This window comes from Pinus tabuliformis, chromosome 3_1 (genome assembly GCF_031772625.1).
Source record: "Pinus tabuliformis cultivar Carrire ecotype Pingquan chromosome 3_1, CPIR1, whole genome shotgun sequence".
Taxonomy (NCBI): Eukaryota; Viridiplantae; Streptophyta; class Pinopsida; order Pinales; family Pinaceae; genus Pinus; species Pinus tabuliformis.
In genome coordinates, this window is record NC_142301.1 from 313,715,240 (window position 1) to 313,728,675 (window position 13,436).

Below are 13,436 nucleotides of genomic sequence, written 5' to 3' on the forward strand. Positions count from 1 at the left end.
ATTCCAATTTGTCTTGAATTCGGTTATGAACTCTCATATGGCGGAAATCCAGTGCTCAAGGGAATGATTGGCCTTTGGAGACTAGACTGCCCAAATTGATGTTGTGAAGGATCAATTTGTTGAGATTCAACATAAGAGATTCCAGATACTATTCCGGATGAACAAACGGGAACAGACCATACTGTCGAAATAGTCCCTGGGTGGACTCATTCTAGCGGTTGAGAGCTAGTTTGGATAAATGGTATACCAGCGAACATCATCGGAGTGGTGGTAGGAGGTTATGCTACCGCTGTATTGGACGAGATAATCCTAGACGTCGATGATTGTCCAGACATATCGAGTCTATCCAAAATACTTCCTAGTGCTTCTACAGGAACTTGTGATGAATGGGTATTAGCTTCTGAAGTAGAAGGATATAGGTGGATCTCAGTCCCAAAATGCGATGGAGTACTAGATGGAAGATCCTCTGTAATCTCTTCTATAGCAATCAATCCAGGTGGAAGAGGTAGACCGTTAGGTCCATAAAATATTTCTGGTGCCGAAGAAGGTATAGATTCTGCAGCGACAGATGTTGGAGGGGTAACACCTTCTGAATCAACCCTAGATGGAGCTGGTTCAGGAATAGAAGTGTTTACTGTTACACTAGGATTAGTTCTAATGTCCTCTTGTAACTGCGGAACTTCTTCTGTAGAGGCAGGGATACCAGAAATGGTTGGAGTAACTAGAGTCTCAGAGGATGTTGAAACACAAGTTTCAAACAAACCAGGAGACTTTGACCCAGTTAAACGAGTTCGCTTGACCCGGAATGGTTTGGTTTCCAGAGTCAAAGATGGTTGACTTTTCAGTCTTCGTGAACGACGGGATTTTGATTGACTTTCTTCCACGATTGTGAATTTATTTGATTAACTCAAAATAAGAGGGGAAAATTTTATTCCGTATTAAATGAATTTTAGATGCTTTGACACAACTTGCTTTTTCAATTTTTAAGAGTCGAGAAAAAGCTAAATATGACTCTAGTTGCCTTCAATTTTTAATTAGACTAAAGAGGAGGAGTGCCTCTTTCAATCACAGATGTGGGTGAAGGAGATCCCACTACATTTCATTGTTTACAATGGGAGCCAAAATAACCTGATATCATCCAACTTCATGAATATATTGAATCTCTTGACACTACCACATGCCCAACCATACAACATTGGTTGGTTGATCCATGGATGATACATGCATGTCAACCAATAGTTCCACCTATTGTATGGAATGAAGCCCTTCAAAGATGAGGTATTTTGTGATGTTTCCACACTTGAAGTTTGTGATGTTATTTTAGGAAAACCTTATATGTGTAAAAATCATGTTTTTTATTAGTATTTTCCCTATAGTTTCATTGTTACTCTCAGAGGTCACCTCTACAAGATACCATAGGTAGTCCCAACTAATACATTTCATTGATCTTAGCAAAATAGTGCTAAAATTTTATTTCTTAGATTGTAATTTTTTTTCTCTTCGTGGGTTTGTTAGAAGATGAAAGGGAGGTCATTGCAACCACCACAGCCTCTATATGAGGCCTCTATACACACTAGAATCAAGTAGAAAATATTACAGAGACATACAGAGATATCTTCGCTCCACCCGTGTGGTTTCCTGTACACTTCCAAGTAAAAAAACAAATTAAATTGATACCTAGTGCTCCTTTTCCTAATGGCCCAATATATAAATTCTCTCTTTTAGAGAATGAATAAATAAAATTCTAGATTCATGAGCTCATTGTTATCAGGAAATATAATGTCTATTCAGAGCTTCTAGTCCCACTAAGACGGGTAGCTATCTTAGAAAAAAATAGATTAAAGTCACTTGTTTTTCCTTTACGAGAGAGAGATGGGAAAGAAGCAGAGAGTACCAACCTCAGTCTTCTGCTTGGCTCCTTACTTGTTTCCTTTCCCCTTTGACAGAATCTTGCCACTGCTTCCTTAATTGTCTAGCTTCAAAGAGCACCTATAGATTCACAGTAGCATAATACCATCAAAGCATAGAGATCTTTCATTGTAAACAATATAGGATTAGATATATATTTACCATATAAATGCATATAACAACACAATATTCAGAGATACACAAGAATATGGAGGAAAACTCAAATAGCTTTATTAGTAAAATTCATAGAAGAGAGGATTACAACCACTTGGTCAGACCCAGCGCCATCCTCCCAGCTTCAAAGCCCTCTTCACCTTACACAAAGCAAGATCACCCAACAATGTCTTCAAAGAGAAACTAGTAGCACCTCTTTGCAGATTACCCAATTCCAACCTTTGGATCTCTTGGATGAGGGATCCATTTATAGATATTTGCAGGGGGGTGAGAAAGCTTCTGGGATTTTGATTAGTGTCATCTCTCTTATAGTTCTTACTTCCACATGGAGATTTTAGATCTCTTACTCATCCCTGGGCGAACTCAGAGAGGCAAGTGTCAAATGAGCAGTTTCTAGAAAATTCTCTGGGTTTCCACCTAGCAAACTGCTTGTGCCATTTGTCTGCTCTCGCTCATCACACCCAAACAGGGGGGCATGGGTATATCATAGTCGTAGTTAACTATTTTATGAAATGGGCCGAGGCGCTGCCTACATTAAACAACAACAGCGAAATGAGCACTCTTTTCTTTTTCAATCATGTAGTCACCACGTTCAGCATTCCGCAAGCTATAGTCACAGATCATGGATAGAATTTCCGCAATCACATGATGGTCGAATTGGCCACCAAATTAGGATTTTCCCATGATAGCTCTACTCCATATTATCCGCAAGCAAACGGGCAAGTTGAAGCGATCAACAAAGTCCTGAAAGGCATGCTACAAAGGATGATTGGAGTCCATAAACGGAGTTGGCACCTAATCCTATACTCAGCCTTCTGGGCATATCGGACATTGGTGAGAAATGTGACCGGGTTTACACCCTTTCAACTGGTGTATGGCTTGGAAGCGATCTTACCAGTTTAGTGTGAGATTTCGTCTCTCAAGCTCGCAGTTGACCTCCTCCCCGGAACTTCAGAGGAAGAAGCTTGTTTCTTAGAATTAATCCAACTGGATGAAACTCATCGTGACACTGCCTTGGCTAATGAAGTGCATAAGAAATGAGTCAAAGCGTAATTTGACAAGAATGTCAAACCCCACGTTTTCTCAGAAGGTGACCTGGTCTTGCTCTATGATCAGGAATCCGATAAATTGGGAGCAGGTAAGTTCCAGTCTTTATGGATGGGTCCCTATATTGTTAAGCATGTATTAGAAAAAGGAGCCTACGAGCTAGTAGATTATGACGGGATTCCACTGTCGCAACCCTGAAATGGGTTGTACCTTAAGTGTTACTATGCTTGACTCAGCATGGTAACCTCTTCATATGCTTTTGTTACATTTTTGTTTTCGTTAAGAGTGATCATTTTGGTTAGGTAATCCACTTTTGCATTTTTTTGCAGATGTCGAACCCATTGGAATCATTTGTTGGATATGCCGATGGGGTGAGTCGTAGTATGCGAAACCCGTCTTCTGTAGCTTGGGCCATCTTTGATCCAAGCGGCAAGTTAGTGAGTTTCAGAGGGGTGTGTATTGGTCAATCAATGAACAACATCACTGAATATAACGCATTGATAGAACTCCTCTCTGATGCCATCGTGCATGGCATACGCCGACTTGTCGTCAGGCTAGACTCACAGCTTGTCATTCTACAGCTTACAGGCATCTATTCCGTTTAGAATCCAGCCATCTATCGTATGTTCCTAAGGGTCAAGATTTTGGAAAGGCAGTTTGATTCTATTCAATATCAACATATTTCCAGAAACTTAAACACATTAATCAATTCATTAGCAAATTATGTGTTAGATAAACATTTGCAACATTTGTAAAAGAAAAGCATTTTATCAATAAACTGCATCAAGATAATATAACTTAACCAAAATAAAGCTCCGAAAATCAAAAACATATATATAATTGTTTATAGTTTGTACATAGTGTTCTGTGTCCAGGACAAAATCGGTCATATGACCCAAAAACTCAAAATCCAAGGGGGCACCCTAGTCTAATGGTGCTCATGATAACTAGTCACCGCCTGTGCAATCATGCGTAAGAGCCTGGTCCATTGGCTCGGCATGCCAGTGGTATGGCACTGTAATCTCAAAGGAAGCTCATTGGTCCTCACATCCGGAATACCAAGGGTGAGACCCTCGATCTGATCCTGCAACACTACAAGGGTCTCGGATACATCCAGGTCATGAAGAATGGCCCTCCCTATAGCCTCTCCTGCTGGAACAACAGCTACTCCTCTCAGACGCACTGCTGGTCGCACTGGCCCAATGTCTGCATAATCACATGAGTTTTGATTTGTCTTGATAAACATTTAAAAAGCACGAGAAAATTATGAAAACAATAAATAGAGATGTGGTCAGAGATTTTTACCTATGACACCCCACTGCTCGCTAGCCGGTAGCACCAAATCCGGGTCACCCCGGAAATCCATCCCAACATATGGATACTCAGCATAAACCATCTATTGACGGTTGAACCACTCCAATAAGGCATCAGAGAATGAAACCTGCGGTTGACCAGCATGTCTAGCCATAAGGTCGACCCATTTCTGCATCCGTGGCTCAGCCGGTGGTGGTAGGCCAAGTGAAATGTACTGTGGCTACATCAGTGGGATCTTCTCCAAGGTAAAAGCAGTCAGAATAGAACCATAGCCAAAGTTCTTGGATATTCCGTTTTTCACCTTGGTGAGTTGTTCTTTGATAACTAGAAGTACTGCATCACACCCGTTGAATACCTTGGGTTCGAGGCATTCCAAGGCGTACTGCATATAGGACCCGTTGGCCAAGTGAAGGGCTGCACTACCAGCCAATGTAGCAAAGGTGAATAAAATATTCCTCAAAGGCCGGTCAGTGACATCTTGGATGCTGATCTTACCATCCTTGCTCGGTTGAGATCCTTCCCTACAATATCGGCAAATATAATCCCTCATGGATTCACCCCCACGAGCAGAACCTGAAAGTGAGAGAGGGGCACCACGCCTCGATAAACCGGTCAAAATGTAGATGTCCTCAACAATCATGGGGATGGATTTGCCTCTTATCTGGAACACTTGGTTGGTAGGATCCCATGCGTTGAGGAAATATTGCAACAAATTAATTTGTTACCTCATGCTAGAAATGCCAAAGAACTTGAGCAAGACACAGTTCCGCAATGCAATTACCGTACCCAAATCGTGTAGGGAAACCATGTCCTCTTCTTCATGCTCATGTTCACGCCATGTAACGACCATTTTTCTTCGATGAATCTTTGAAAAACAAACAAGAGAAGAATCAGGATCCTGATTTGGCAAAAAACAGGGAAAATTTCCATGAAAAATCAATACAAAGTTTTCCTCCTTGCGTCCATTGCACCCTGGCTAAGTACACAGTGCGATGCATACATTTTGGCTAGTGGATAACTTAAGATGCATCACACCTTTCGATATACACTAAGTGCGATGGGGGCAAAATGAAATGTTCAAACCCCAGGGGCCCAGAAAAGCAGGAAAACATGCTCAGAATTCAAAAAGGAAAGAATGCAATTGAAGAGCTCAGGTTTAGCTCCTACCTGGTCCAGATGGCGCCGAAAATCGTCCACAGAATCTCCCAGAATCAGCTAGTGAAAATCAAAGGGGAAAACACCTCCAGAGCTCCAACAGTCACAACTCCGAATGAAATGGTAAAATGAGGGGTAAAAAACTATTTTTAAGTTACTTTTCACGTAATTTAAGTAGGGTATTAGATTTTTAACTCATTTTTCAAGCATATGTCCTCATTTCTAATTAGTTTGATGGAGCAATTGAACAGGTAGTATGACCGTCAAAAGAACATAGTGTCAACGGTGAATCAAATATCAATGACCATTATCACGAGCAGTTTTACGCGAAGTTCAAGCTCATTAAAAATTAAACCTAGCAATGAGCATATGTTCCACCAGAGTTTAAGCTCATTAAAAAATGAACCCACCTCTGGTAAATAACCATTGTGAATGCATTTTCATCAGCTTTTGAGCCTTGGTCATGTTCTTACCATCACCTCCACTCTATTGTTGCCAATCATTCGCCTCCATTTGATTGTTTACCCCTTTTGAGGAACAACTGCGACAAGTGATCCTATTAGCCAACTTTTTACACTGTCATGATTGGAAAGTTCCAAACCTTACCTGGAACCAGCTGCTATATGAAAACATCACTTGTTCCTCAAAAAACGAGTCTCCTTTAAGCTCTTTTCATCTGACTCGTAAAATATGAAAAGATTGTCGAGCGATTGGCCTCTCTAGCTCGTTAAAGTGATTGGAAGTGCTATCCCTCCTCTAGATTTTAATCTTTTTGGACCTCAGGGATTATTACACAAAACGATCGAGCGTTTGTCTTGTTCAGCTCGTTAAAACTATCGAAAAGTCATCCCTTTCGCATTGTTTTATACTTTTTCAGACTTAAGGGATTATATTATGAAAAAGGAATATTGGAGTCTTCTTTCTGTCTCTTTTCAGACTTTCTAAAATTGAAAAGGACTGAGTTATCCTTGTTGTTAAACTCGTTAAAACAATAGCAACAAACTTGTCCATTCAGACAAGAGCAAGTTTCACTGTCGCTAGGCTCGTTAAAAAATAGCGATGGGTTTGCCCGAAGGGCAAATTATCGAACAAGCATATGTTATCCTCCTCAAGCTTGAAAAAAATAAAGAGGTACTGGTCAGAAATGACTGGGGAAAATTGGGAAGAAAACTTGAAGAAACTTTATTGGTAGCAGGTCGCTCTTGAACATGACACTTTCACTCCATCACCATGATTGAGTCGGGTTGGGTTATTCCATTCACCGGTCACATCACCATTGGTCCATTGTACCATCCACTTTTGGGGTTAATGCTACCAATCCATTTCAGTGTCACCGATATGTTCAAAAGAAGTCGCTCAGAGAATTCACCTACCCAGCTTGTGTCTCATCTGCTACAATCCCTTCACACTTCATTCTTTCATGACCGCCACCCTGAACCTTGTATCATTAGATCATTTTCACCTCTATAAAATTGTTTGCCCTGTTTCGTGTCATAGATGTGGGATCCATTAATGCCTTCCTATGACGGGTCACTTCTTGTCGATATCAGCTCATTATCCAAGAAGCCAACCTAGGGGCAACCCTTCCAGTACTTTGAAGCTTGCATACCTCAATGGCAAGTTTGTCACTTTCGGCGAGACGTTTAAACTAATGGCCTTCAACCGAAAGACTTTGCGTGGTGTTCGACATCAACTCATGTATTCACACCATGTGAATTGTACTACAATACCTTGAGGGTCATCGTCATCATATGTGAGTCCTCTCGCGCCTGTTAACAGTTTACGTCATTGACTAGTAATCAAGCGATGTCTTTCCATGTTCGACATCAGAACATATTTTCACATGGATCGACTTGTACTTTGGGCGAAGATTGAACAAGTTTTGAAGACCCCGGATCTAGTTTCATCCATCTTGGCTACGATATAATCAAGAAAATAAAGACATCAAATGTACATCATTGTTGCACAGATAATCATCCAAACTAAGGGATGATGGCTCTACCAGAATCATCAGTCTGCACACAGACGATTGTCTGTCCTATGTACATGAAAATGAATTTATCAAGCTGAGCATGGGAATGCCCGCCTCAGCTAGATCATGAAAATATTATGAAGATAATGTATTGTATTGTATCTTGTTACAGGTCACCTTCCAATGCGAAAAACCTCGGATCCTCATTATAAAGCATTTCACTCGACATCAAAAGATTTACGACCTCATGCTTTAGGGGGCAACTATTATAGACATATTTGGGCACTACAACCCCAATCACATATGTCCATAAACCAAGGGCTTATAAGTCCCTAAAAGTGTTGTTTCATACCCTAAAGGAGCAAGGTCAGCTGATTACATCATCTCCCAGAAGTTCTCCGTGAAAAACTACTCAGAACTGGTCAAAGTAGGACCATACAGACTGCCCAGTGCTAAAGGTGCGATGCATCTCACCTGCCACATGCAAAAAGTGCGATGCATACTGGAAAGCCCTTCTATAGGGTGTGATGAGCGAGAGAAGACAAATGGCACAAGCAGTTTGCTAGGTGGAAACCCAGATAATCTTCTAGAAATTGCTCATTTGACACTTTCCTCTCTGAGTTCACCCAGGGATGAGTAAGAGATCTAAAATCTCCATGTGGAAGTAAGAACTATCAGAGAGATGACACTAATCAAAATCCCAGAAGCTGACTCACCCCCCTGCAAATATCTATAAATGGATCCCTCATCCAAGAAATCCAAAGGTTGGAATTGGGTAATTTGCAAAGAGGTGCTGTTGGTTTCTCTTTGAAGACATTGTTGGGTGATCTTGCTTTGTGTGAGGTGAAGAGGGCTTTCAAGCTGGGAGGATGGCGCTAGGTCAAACCAAGTGGTTGTAATCCTCTCTTCTATGAATTTTACTAATAAAGCTATTTGAGTTTTCCTCGATATTCTTGTGTATCTCTGAATATTGTGTTGTTATATGCATTTATATGGTCAATATATATCTGATCCTATATTGCTTACAGTGAAAGATCTCTATGCTTTGATGGTATTATGCTGCTGTGAATCTACAGGTTCTCTTTGAAGCTAGACAACTAAGGAAGCAGTGGTGAGATACTGTCAAAGGGGAAAGGAAACAAGCAAGGAGCCAGGCGGAAGACTAAGGTTGGTACTCTCTACTTCTTTCCCATCTCTCTCTCGTAAAGGAAAAACAAGTGACTTTAATTTGTTTGTTTCTAAGATAGCTACTCGTCTTAGTGGGACTAGCAGCTCTGAATAGACACTAGATTTCCCAATAACAGTAATATCCTATATGTTTCAGTGGTGGTGTGTATTGCGTAGTATCAAATTCTTGGCCATTGAACAACTATCTAGGGTACTGGTAGTTATTGCTGAGTTTGTTTTGGTTTATGGACCCAATCAATCCATCTGCGACATTGGATGCGTCGGGTGTCTCTTTATAAGTTTGTAGGTGTGGGGTGTCTGGAAGCACATGATAAATGTATCCAAAATAGGTGTAGATAATCTCTAATGGTTGAGCTTTACTAATGGATTCTTCCTTGTTATGCGAGGATGAATTTTCCATGTCTTTGGAAATTTCTGATGTGAGGGATCTCAAAAATAAGTCGAGGACTTTATCTTCAAACTTATCTTTGCACAAGCTACGACGTTTCCACCATTCATGTATATGATCCGACATGTGGGTAGCAGGTGTTTGTTTGAAGTGGGTGAGGAGTTCCAGGACTGAATCATGATGAACCGGGAGATGGAAAAAAGTGAGGAAAACTATAGCTAGTGAGCTAAAGTTTCCATGTGATGCAGAAGGTTGTTCAATGTACCATTTTTTTGCAGGCCCAGTAAGGGTGTGTTGAAATATTCATAATCTAATAATATCATCGGCGATAATATTAGATGAACACCACAGGTGAAAATTCATGACATGGTTTCCTGGGTCTTTGCCCTATTTCCCTTTGAACTTTGGAATGTTCGAAGGGAGCTCGGTGTGCATAGCTGGCCAAATATGGCCATGGGCGATCGAGTCGTTGGTTAGCTTACTTAAATCCAGTAAGTTTAAAGAAGCTAAGAACGAGATCTGCAAGTTACCCTCCATCGAAAAACTATTTTATATAGCTATATGAAAAGGGGTCCTCTATGGGGAAGTTTCAGGAGAACTACCACAATGGGCGTCTTACGTAATATCCAAAGGAGGCATGGGCTCCCTAAATGGGTAGCATGTGGGGACCCTTGTGGGGTGGTGAAGGGTGTACTTTGACAAGTAGGGGTCCCGAGAAAAGATGCACCAATAAAGGAAGATCCAATAATAGTGGTTTTGTGACATCCTCTATGGCTAAAGTGTAGGAGTCATGGCACACCTCCCGGTAATGGGGGGAGGTTTAAAAAATGTCTAGATCGACGGGGAGCTGTAAGGTCCCCTATGGTGTCAATTAGATTGTGTTCTACTTTGTGTATTGTGAGGGAATGAGATAATATTAATGCAATAAAACCAAATACATAAAACAAAAGCAAAAATAAAAATGGTTACTGTCCTTTTACAATTAAGTTATGTGATCAATCAAACAAAAGTTTTTTGTTTGTTTGTTGCGTACGATAAAAAAATATTATGCAAACCTAATCATTCTTACCACTCTCAAAGTAACTGGGCCTTGCGAAGATATATTATGATGGGTCCTGGGGAAATGTCCCAAAAGAACTGACGACACCTTCCAACAGTCGAAGAATCAACCAAGGTAATGGAAATGAGGCTCAAGTGTTGTTTGCACCATCAACTATAGCAAAAGGATACCCTTGATTTTGGCCACTAAAATACCTTTGTCCCACGTGAGAATTCGAGTCTTTAGCTTCTTGGTAGTCAGTTACCAGTACTGAGCACTAGATGGGTCAGGTAGCCCCAAAGAGTACCACACGCACTAGACCTAAGTCAAACCCCGTCTGAATCTGGTTTTTGCCATGCTTGGGTATTATTTTCTGTGGGATGATTGAAAGATTTTAATCTCCCTAAAAAGTCAACAACTATGTTTCAAAGGTGTAACATGACCATGGCATCTTATGGGATGCCTACCACCAATGGTCCTAACCTGAACTATAAATTTTTGGTGGCACCTATGGGGAAACTTAGTTGATTTTGTTACATTTTTAGCCTATTTAAGCATTCTTAGCCCCTTTTTGACCATACATATTCCACCTTTTTACCATCCCTTACCACCATATCATGATCATATTTGTCATATTTTGCCTCCTTTTGCACATTAAGGTAAAATAATTTTGTCTTTTAATTTTTAGATTTTTTAGTAAAAATTGGGTATTAAAAATTATTTTTGGCTGATCTTGCTAGTGATTCCCTCTTCGGCTGTGAGATGCAGCATCTCCCTGCTACTTGTCAAAGCGCAGCTAGGGCTAGTAGCAGTCTTTGATCAGATCTGCTTGCTACGCAGGCCTCAAGATCATGGAGACCCAGGGATTTCCTCTTTCTCCTTCGTCGCCTCCTCCCCCTATCGCAGAAGCTGTGTTCAACTCTCTGCTAGCTTGTTTGCCTAGGAAGAAGAAGTCAAAAGTTTCCAAGTTTGTTGAAAATCTTGAGGATGTACCTGAGGTCACCCTTCCTCCTAAGGGCCTGATCTAGGTTGCCTTGTCCCTGGCAGATCGAGCCTTGGTGGGTCAATTCATGGGCCTTTTTCCCTCTCCAAAATTGACGGAGATTTGGGTTGTTAAGAACTAGATCCCGTTGATCAAGAACAACGTAACTTCATACTTCCTGGGAAGAGGCTACTTCCTGTTCAAATTCAACACAAAGGAGGATAAAGACTTGATTTTTAGGAATGGTCCCTATTTCATGGGACCCTAGGGCCTGTACCTCAACAAATGGACCCTAGATTTCGATCCTGCCATGGATGTTCTGATGGCAGTCCCTGTCTGGGTTTGGCTCCCGAAACTCCCAGTGCACTATTGGAACTGGGATTCCCTCAAGCACATAAGCAATGCCCTGGGAAAATTCATCGACAAAGCAAACAACAAGGATCAGTATGACTGTGCTCTTATATATGTTGAGGTCAACTTAGAGGTGGAACTTCCGGAGGCCATTAAAATAAATGTTGGCAATTGGATGCATGTGCAAAAGCTAGAGTACGAGAAGCTCCCATTCAAGTGCCACAAATGCCACATCTACGACCATTTTGCTAGAGGGTGCCCAAACAAAGGAGAAGTAGAGAAAGTGACGGAGGACAGTTGGAATCAAGTTAAGACGACAAAGACCTCTCACAAGAAAATTGGGGCCCCAAACGGCCAAGGCCCTCAGCCAGCCTCTACCCAAAATGGACCTCCACAGAAAAGCCAAGAAAAAAAGTACGAGATCTTAAGCTCTGCAGAAGAGGTTCCACAGGAAGAGGAAATGTAAGATAAAACCCAAGATAAAGGGACCTCAGTAGGGTCAAGGCCAAGAGAAAGTGTTACTAAAATACATAAGGAAAAACAAGCAGAAGCCAATGAGGAGGAACAAGTCTCGGAGGAATCAGAGCAGGAAGGGGAAATAGGATATTTGTAGACATCAGCCAGAAGATCGTCACGGAGCCACAAATCTGCTAGAGAAAAGAGAGAACAGGAAACCTACACAGACAAGCTTCAGGGTAGTCAGCCCACTCTGGAGAAACTCCTTGCTAAAAATCTGAAGGTGACAAGAAATCAAGCACAGGGTTCCAAGGGGGCCCATCAACATAAAAATAAATGATGAAGATAGTCTCTTGGAATTGTAGAGGAATGGGGAGTAGAGTGAAAGAAGAAGCAATGAGAACTCTTATAAGAATAGAAGCCCCAGATATTCTTCTAATTCAGGAGATAAAAATGGAGGACAACGAGTTTCTCCAAATCAGTAAAAAATTTTGGAAGGAAGGCAGAGGTCAAGTCATCTCAGCACAGGGAGCTTCTGGGGGGTTGGGCTCTCTCTAGAATAAATCCAAGTATTTGTTGGTTACAGAGATCCTAAATACCCATTGGTTGGTTCTAAAGCTACAACACGTGGACTCAAGGGAGGCATTTTGTCTCTTCAATGTCCATGTCCTAGTAAATGCAGGGGAGAAAAGGGCCTGGTGGGACTCCACCAGGGAACTGTCGGAATTAGAGAATTTGGAAAACATCATAGTTGTTGGAGATCTAAATCTCACCTTGCATGCGGAGGAAAAGCAAGGAGGTAGCATCATAAGGGATCTATCAAGGGAGTGGATGGAGGATATCATGCAGGACTGGGATCTTCTCGACATCTCTCCTTCCAATGGTAAGTACACATGGTCTAACAAAAGAATAGGCCCCAGCCACATTGTTGCAAGAGTTGATAGATTTCTGGTGCAGAGTTCCTTTCTTTTGCTTGCTCTCGAGTCGAAAATGCACATCCTCCCTTGCAGCATTTCAGATCACAAGCCTATTAAGCTTGAGATACTAGATCATAATGATCTTGGCCCTATTCCTTTCAGATTCAGTCCACTTTGGGTCAAGAATCCTGAGTTTCTGAACTTGGTTCAAGATTGTTGGAAAATGTCAGTGAAGGGCTCCCCCTTCTACATCTGGGAGGGAAAGCTTATAAGACTAAAAGTTGTCCTAAAATCATGGGCCAAATCCCTCCCCAACCCTGCAATAGAGAGAAAATTGGCCCAAGACAGACTCGATCACCATCATGCCCAAAATGAAGATGCAGAAATCACTAGAGATGTATTAGATAAGGAGGTCAATCTTCAATAAAATTTCCATAAAGCTTGCCTCTCAAAGGAAGAATATTGGAGACAAAAGTCTCGGAGTCTATGGCTTAAAGTGGGAGACAAAAATTCCACCTTCTTCCACAAACAAGCCCAAGCTAGAA